Consider the following 9,192-nt stretch of genomic DNA (forward strand, 5'->3'; position numbering starts at 1 on the left):
TTGGCTCGCTGCTTCGGTACGCCGCTCCTCCTCTTCAGCACCGGCTAATCGACCAACACGGTGCTGTTCCCTGGCAGTTCCGTGCGCCACACAACAGTCACCCAGCAGCAAAGCACTCCCGCCCAAGACTCCCTCATCTGCTTCCTATGGCTTCGTGCACCTTGGAAGGAGTGCTCTGGAGTAGGCACTGCACAGCCATTCAGCCGGACCACCTGCTCTGCCAGGCGACCCCCACTTCAGCCGAACTCTCCACTGCCGTGTGCCGCGCATCCTCGTCGACACCATCCGACCGCCCAATGCTCTGCGTTACTCTGCTACGATCATGCGCCACGCAATAATCACCGGGGAGTAAGTCGCTCCCGCCAAGGACTCCCTTGTCCTCCCCCCATTGGCTTCGTGCATCGTAGAGTGAACGCGTTAGGGTAGGAGCCCAGCCAATCAGCTGGGTCGTCTGATCCGCCCATCCAACCCTACCCGCTTGAGCCCGCCCCAGTCCATCAACATACCGTTGGGCCTTGCTGTTCTTTTGTGTTCCCTCCTTCTGTTTCAAATAATTGGGATTTTTTGGCACCAGCCCAATGAGTCCCCTTCCATAAGCCTTTGGATACTCTTTGCATATCTCCTCATAATTACATGATAAAGTGCAATCAGAATCTTCCTCCTGCTGAGCTCCAATTGCCAAATTATTCTCCTTTTTCCTTAAATAATGTAACATCTTCACAAGTATAACGGCAGTTTAAAATTTGAAAATTCCATTCATTCAACTCAGACAGTAAAATTCCAATTTTGCCCTTGTGTTGTTCCTCGTCCAATTCTTCCTCTGCCATAATCTCCCCCATCGGATCCCAACCGGCCACCTTCGACTCAGCGCCACTACTAGCTTCATCCCTTATGCCAGCGTTCTGCATATCTGTTCTGATCACTGTGTGTTCATCTACTTGGTCAACCTTTTCCTCCGAAAAACATTCTTCTCAATACACTTCTCCACCTACGTCTTTCACAAGGACGTCAAATCCGGTCATACCAACGGTGACATGAATCACTCATTGATCATATCGAACACACATGTATCGATCAGCACACGGCCAGCGCTAAATGAGCTACATGTTTTTGTTAAATTGTCACACTTTACCACCTCTCCCCATTGATCTCTTATTTTGGTAAAAGTCTCCGTTGACCAGGCATGTATTGGTACTCCATAGCACTCTAACCATATCCTTTTTATCTCACTTCTCTCACTCTCATCCCATCTCCATGCCATATGGAAAAATTTTAATAGCTCATTCATTCTAAAAGTGTACGCTTCCTTCGCACTGGATATGGTGTCAAACGTTAGCATTGCTTTGTATGCGCCCAATTCCCTTACATGCGTTACACACTGTCATTCATTATGAATCCTTTGACGGAGCGCCTCGAAGTTGATCATCTTTTTTGTGCCTCCAACAATACTCCTTTGTAACCATATGATATTATCTTTTGCAACTGGAATATTTATGTTCTTGGTCCATCCCTTCTTTTTTGGATCTTTAGCATTCTCATCTGTCGGGGCCTTTTCTACCTTCTCTTCCACTTTTCTTGAATCCTTATATTGTTGTGAGCTTTCTTCTTCACCTTGTCTTGTGGATCTCTGCACTTCTTTACCTTTAGCGACCTTCGGTTCAGGTTTTTTCCTATACTTTGCTTCTGCTACAAAAAATTTTTTCCTCTCACCACCATATGGTTCATTTATGCAATCGCCCTCAAAGCTCCCCCCTTTGTAGTGTATCACACAAAAGCAAACAGATAAATATGCCCATTCTTGTTCTTCTGTGACAAGTAGATGTCAATGATCCTTCACGTCCAGTTGAACAGGCTGAAGAGTTTCCGTTTTGATATATCAGCCGGAAGATTGTCGACAAAGATGGAGAAAGCATCATGCTCCAATCTTTGATACTCTTCCTTGTTCCAAATCCTAGGATCCTTCCCGTGTTTGATGGTTTACCTATTGCTACCCCTCCCATTGTTTCCTCACCCAGTGTTTTCCCACCTCTCTCTTTCTTCCATTCTCTCATCTATCTACTGGAGAAATTACCACTCGTAAAATGACAATAATTCGAATTTGGGACTTGAAAAAAAAAGTGAAAAAGTCATGATGGAATTGGATGCCGATGGACAAGGTTGAGATAATGGCTCAAACCTATTTGTGAGATTTTTTGGTCAAGTAGCTCATCGATTAAAGATTTGTCCCATATCAATCAAAAGATGGGATGAGATACAAGAAGGTAACACAAAAATGCAGTGTGAATTTATTGAAGTAAGTAGCTTCACTTTAATGTCTCATTTTTCTTGATTTATTGTCATTGAATGATATATTTTAATTGTTAATTATTTTAAGAAAACTTTTGAGTTTGATTATGCTGCTGGCGTCAAATGGGCTCTAAGGACCTTAGGTGATGGATACAAGGCCCATCAGTATAATTTACGAGGTCAATACTTCTATCCTAACAAGTGAAAGCAAGAAATTCTAGATGCAAATATGTTAAACATAAGACTTGAATGGACAGCTTTTATGAATCATTATATGGATCTTAAAACAAAGGTAATTGCTTATTTTATGCTTTTTGTATTTTCCTACTAAATATTGACTTTTCTTATCCTGTAACATTTTTTTCCTGATAAAATCTTTGAAAATCATAGAAACAATATTTACAAAACGCCAGAAACCATGAGAAGCTTATAATTTCACATGCTAGTGGAATCAAAAACAAGGCTAAGAGAGCAAATTAGATGATAACATACTTTTTTTATTTATATTATGTTACATACTCTTTTACTATTATTATAAAACAAGAATGTACATAGATTTTGTGATTACCTTTTACCTTTATTTATTGTATTAGGAGAAAAATTAGAAAGGCCTGTATGTCGAAGTGAGGTTATTTTATTAACTTTGCTAAAGAAGAATGGGAGTTATGTAAGCAGAGAAGGAAAAAATTGTGGCTAAAAAATCTGGCTAAAAAATCTGGCCTACCTTATTTTTTCCACGAGTAAAGCGTGACAAAAAGAAAAATTTTGTTGTGCATCGTTTCATTTTGCCATGGAATAGAGCGTGCCCAAATGTGAAAAATTTATGGCTAATAAAAGGTCTCCACGAGTGTAAAAATTGTGGTTAACTGAGCAAACACCGTGGCTAATAAAAAACAGATCGCCCTCTTTAGCCACAAATATTCATTCGTGGCAAAAGCATCATCGCCATAGTTATTTTCGAGTTCAACCACTGTTTTTTTTGTGGCTAAACCCTTGTTTCTTGTGTGCTTGTGTCATTTACGTTTAACTTAAGAGAAATACTAGAGGGCCATCAAAATTTATTGTGTTTGTCCATCAATTAGCTATCAATGTTTAAAAGTATGGGATAAAGTATATTATTGGATTATTAGACTAAAGGAACTAGACTAAAGGAATTGAGTTGATAGCTAAGTGATAGTTAAAAACAATAAATTCTGATGACTCCCTAACATTTTTCTTAACTTAATAAAGGCTTGTTAATTTTTGTTTTTAATTCAATAAGGAAAAGCATAAGCTTGATGAGATCAACACTACAAGATTCTTGTTAATTTATGGCGTTTTTTTTTTCAGATTATGGATATTTTAAACCCCCACAAAATGGGTTGTGGCAATTTTTAAAACCCCCAAAATTTGAGGCGCCACGAGTTTATTTGTGACAATTCTATAAAACTTCTAGGACAACATTTGGTGTTGGTTTGTTGTCTGTTAGTGGGGGTTTTGAACTAATTTTTGTGATTGTATTTTTACCATTTTGTGGCAGTTTGAAATCTCCACAAACTGAATTTTTCAATTAAAAATATTGGTTATTTATATGGGTTTCAAACACCCCACAAACTTGTTAATATTAAATAGTTGCTAATATTAAATAGTTAACTACTTTTGTAAGAGTATCAACATATTATTAGGTAACATGATAATGAATTTAAATAATAATAATAGACACATTATAATATTTTACAAGAATACGTTAACTAAAATTTTTTAGAAACACATGAAATTGAATCAAGCTAGCAATGCAAAAGAAAAATAATTAACTATTTATGTGCAAGAAAATAATTACAGTTGTGGTCAACTAGCGCGTTGGAAGCCAAAAAGCAACTGGTTCTTGTCATTCCTATTAAAGAAAATAGGCTCAAGTTAAAGACATCAATATATCTCACCTAAGAGTGGATTGAATGGTTTGCAAGTCCTGCCATTAGTGTAAGCATACCCTGAAACCGCAAATGCAGCCATACGTATCATCCTCATGACATTGTTACCCTGTATACCATGTACAATGGTAGTAAGAATCAGTCATGAGTATATTTTATAGATGAATATTTTTACCAAGTTGTTCTTTGATGGGTATTATCTTCTTTCTTTCTGCTTAGTTATACAATCTTGAAAAATTAATATATAATGTAAGAGTGTCACTTTAAACCCAAAAAAGAAACTTATTTTGTAGATGTGAGGTCACTAGGAATATCTTTAGCCATGCTATTAAGATGAACAATGTTCAAACAATTATACCTGGGAATATGGGCATAAAACCAATCTCTCTTATAGTCACTGACACCAACTGTGTAAACCAAATCTGATTCCAGATACAATTCTATATACCTTTCCCATAATCCGTACTATCTGAACCTACAAGTTGAGAGAAAAAAAAAAGAAAGATCAAAGAATATATCCGTTTAAAATTTGAAGAAACATCTTACACTAAGCACACCCTAAAAGGGAAAATTTAGAGTTTCAAAATTTTCGTATTAAAACAGACAAAAAAGAAAACTTAACCAACTAATTTAGAAAGGGAACATAAGAGGCTAATCTTTCAGGATGGTTGATAAAAAGCTTATTAATACAATCTGGCTTGGGATTAGGAACATAAAATTCTGTAGCAGTTCGATCAGGAATACCTATTTCCCACAATGTTGGACCAACCCTTAGCAATAAATTAGAACTTATGCAGTAATTCTAATGAGCATACATTTTTGGCAAGATGATAAAATATTTCAAGTTTCACTAAGCGATAGAACCTGGGGTTATATATCTTCATCAAATCATTGAATTTGTAGTTCCGGATAAAACCAAGAACCCAGACATAAAGGTTATAGTCACCAACACGTATGTTCCTATTTGTAAAAAATCCATTCTTAGATGCTCTGGTCCAGAATTGATAGCGTTGGTAGGATGAACTTTTAAATAAGTATATGTCAATATTATTGTTTCTCATAAGCATTAAAATTTATTCGAATAGAAAGAAGTTACACCTCATTCGAAAATATTAATTAGTTGTTTCGAACTACTCAATCAAAGTAACAAATCTTTATATCAAAGAGACTCCTAATTTCATCTTAGCCTTTATCATAGAGCAACATTTGTTCAAAGTCAATATGGAACACCACAGAGAATATTTAAGAAAATTTCAACAACCCCACTATCATTCCAATATTATTTTCCAAAATAATAATAAAAATAAGAAGAACAAAAATTGACAATTACGCATGAAGAGAAATGTGCATTGTTCAGGTGCTCATGTCTAAATTAGGCTTATAAATACCGCATGTGTATTTTTGTTGTTTTATTTATTTAAGCTTTCAATAAGTGCAAAGGAAAAACACCTTGCATTCGCTTCGCAATGACCCGGCATCTCCTGGTGGAGCTAGACCAACATAAGCACCATTTGTAGATATCAAGTCTGTGCTGATATATTTGGACATTATAGTTAGAATAGCTCAATCAACTTTCCATATATGAGACAATGAACAATAAAAGATTTCTCTAGATACGAAAAGTTGTTTATTAAGATAGCATAATAGTTAAGAAATAAATTGGAAGTATTTTTGTGCCAATATGAAAACACATGGAATGAGAAGCACAATCTTACATGTGTTTTCTAAGCTTGAAAGTGATCCTTGTTTCACTGATATCAAAGTCTGGCCATCCACTTATGTGCTCATAAATTCCATAAGAGTAGAAGCCTGATGAAACTCGGAGCAGTATGAATTTGAAATTGATCACCCACAGTAATTAATCTTGAACTTAGGATTTCAAGAAGGTAATGGATAATAAGCAAAATCTTAAGCAATGACCTTTTGTCAATGTTTAAGGGGACAAACTTTCCCTCAAGAGAAGGATCCCACGTTCTTGTAAACAAAACTTCAACTTGTTCATCATTTTTAACTATAACTCTGAAAATCATTCCTTGAATTCTGGAGCATAACATCATCAGTTCACATTTGTTTCAAATATTATCATTATAGGAAATGATTGAACACATAAGATTGAAGAAAGAAACACACAGCAAAACAAAGGGGTTAGGGAAATTGTATATATTTCTACTCAGGTGCGACATAAAAGCCACTCCCATTTTAGTTGTGAAATCTAATAAGTAGTCGCATTTGAATATAGCTTTATTGAGAATTGACTTGGTAACATAATATCAAACACTAACACCATGCAGTTACAAAGAAGGTACTGTTGCCATACACATCAAAGGTTCCTTTGATTTCGGGTGCACCCCAAATAAGATCCCAATACCTAAAAATCTAATTTGAAACAAAATTAGTTCCCAATTTGAAAAAGGTCACACTTACTTGAATTTCAACAAGGTCATCAAGTAAATTTGGAATGCTCTCTCTATAAAGCGAATCAAATTCACCAACACATATATTAGTCCTATACAACAACACACCCTAACTTAAAATAACAATTAATCATGATAATATGACATATCTAACAAATTCAAAGCAATACCTCTACAATAGTGTCTGAACCAAATTTCTTCCTCCACTTGAGCATGTTACCACACATTAGCTTTGTTTTCTCGATACCAAATTTCCTTGACCTAAGGAATCTATATGAAAAAAAAATATAGAGTGAGCAACATAAGTAACATAGCAAGATTTTTTAGAAGAAAAAAAGGAAAAGGAAAAACCTAAGCATCATGTGATAATCATCTTCATTCAGCAGAGGAGGTGCAGTTTATGTAATCATAGACATAGCCAATTTGAGAGTTAACAAACACCTCATACAACATAGTTGTTTCTAAATAAAATTAATTTATCAGAATTTCAAATATATACATTAGTATCAAAATAAAAGAGTGTCACAAAATCAAAATTCAAAAATTAGCAAATCAATTTATTAGGATTTCAATCAAGAGAATAAACAATTCATCAAACACTTGGAGTCTTGAGAATTTGAAACAATGTTATCCATTAAGAGATAATAAAACTCATCGAATGTTATATCACATATCAAAGCGAATATGCGAATGAAAAACAAAAAAAGCGAATAAAAAGGAAAAATAGAAGGAGAACCGAAAACTAAGAATGAATGAAAAGAAGAGTGTACAGAAGGGATAGAATGCCGATCGAGAATACGAGCGTCATTGGCGGAGGAGAGTTGACTGAAGAAGCACTTTCTCTTTATCTCAAAGGCTTGGGCGTTGCGATTAGATCTGGAAACGTGTTGATGAAGGAGGCGCCTTAGCTCGATCTCAATAGCTTTATGGCACAAGCAGAAAGGAGATGAACTCTAGCGGCAGCGATGGCGGCAATGGCAGCAGAGGCAGCGACGGAGATGGTGGTAGAGATGTCTATCACGTGCTTAGGGTTTCGGTTAGCTCTCACTCTTCGGTTCTCTTTCTTCGAGTGTTTTATTGGATTTTGAAGGAGTTTTAATTATGTGGTAATTATAACAATGGAGTTTTATTGTTAGTTTGTGGGAGTTTATCAAAATGTCACATATACAATATTGCGAAAGTTTTTAAAAATTCCTCTTAAAACATACCCACAAATATATATAAATCTTGTAGTGCAATGATGATTCAATAAGAGTTACATTATTGTTAATATTTAATAATCGATGAAATCACAGGTTATTAATACTTTTTATTATTTTTCGTTCTGTCATAGAATGATAGTATCAATTAAAAAGCAATGGGTGATAATAATGTTTTTGTGGATAATCATTTGACTGTTAAGCCTCCTAATTCTAATAATAGTCCATCATAAGCTTTTTTCAATATATCGTAAAAAAATAGATCCAATTTGAGAATATATTGCTTTTGTAAGAATTGGAGTTTTTCACGTAAGACCGTTTTAATAAAATAATAAATTTTTTTAGTGCCCAAAATAGATTCAAAATTTAGAAGTTTTAATTTGAAAATATAAAGGTGAAATTTTATTTCAATGAATTTTTCTAAGTTGAAAAATGTATCTTTTGCGAAAGATTTTTGTAAAAATGTATATCGGTGCTTAAGTCGGCAGTACTAGCTCTACTATGTCTGGTACCGTGTTTTAATAAATATAAAATTTTGAATATTGGGTTTATTATTTTAAAAGAACAAAAAATAATTTAGAATTGAAAACCGGATGCTAATTTTATTGGTTTGGCCCAAAGTTAGGCCAAACGGGTTAAAAACGCCAACGGGTTAGACCAGGCCTAAGCCCAACATATATAAGTGTGTAAATGAATCCAAATGAGCTAATAACACACTTGAAACCAAACCCTAGCAGCTGAAAAAGAAGAGTGAAGAGAAGAGAGAAAGCACTATTCATCCTCCACTTCCGGTAGCCATAACTTGAGCTACGGTACTCTGATTCGCGTGCCGTCAGCGGCTACACGAAGCTCTCGTCGAGCCCGTTAGTTCCATCTAGCTTGTGTAGGTAAGAACTCGAAATTTTTTCTCCTTTTCTCTGCCCTAAGAAATTCGAAATTCAAGGCTTGAATTTTGAGTGAATTTTTGTGTTTTAGTTGTTTAGGTACTAACCATTAGTGAGAAATTGTTGGGTTTCATCCCCAATTTCTGTGGATAAGGTGAGGTTTCTCATAAACCCTTGTAGTTTGGTATATTGTGAATATTAGGTTTTGATTTTTGATATATATATATATACATATATATGATGTTAGTTTGAGCTTTGGTGCTTGTTAGAGTTGCCTTGGCTTTTTGGAAGCTTGTGGGATCTAAGTTTTGGTGTTTTGCATAATTGAGAATCGGCTAAGATATGGTTTTGATTTTCTCTATGTAATATGTAATATTTCTGGACACTTAGGCTAGTGGCCTTTAAGATAGGATTGAATAATGTGGGTGTATGATTAATTGTATGTGAGTATTATGATTGATGATGATGATGATAAAGGTTGAATGAGTTGTAGGTGGAA

The 9,192-nt window shown here is 35.2% G+C and overlaps 1 long non-coding RNA gene across 3 annotated transcripts; it reads right to left on the reverse strand.

The window, feature by feature from the left end:
- On the reverse strand, nt 4,367-6,874 carry LOC110270552. 3 transcript variants are annotated; one of them, XR_002360189.1, is made up of 4 exons: nt 6,117-6,874; nt 5,912-6,005; nt 4,555-5,722; nt 4,367-4,407 (listed from the first exon to the last, which is right to left on the reverse strand). It is a non-coding gene; the product is annotated as an uncharacterized LOC110270552 (long non-coding RNA). The 3 variants fall into 3 exon arrangements; XR_002360188.1 differs by having other exon boundaries at nt 4,555-5,727; XR_002360187.1 differs by having other exon boundaries at nt 4,555-5,727; nt 5,912-6,874.

Source organism: Arachis ipaensis, chromosome B04, assembly GCF_000816755.2.
Source record: "Arachis ipaensis cultivar K30076 chromosome B04, Araip1.1, whole genome shotgun sequence".
NCBI lineage: Eukaryota > Viridiplantae > Streptophyta > Magnoliopsida > Fabales > Fabaceae > Arachis > Arachis ipaensis.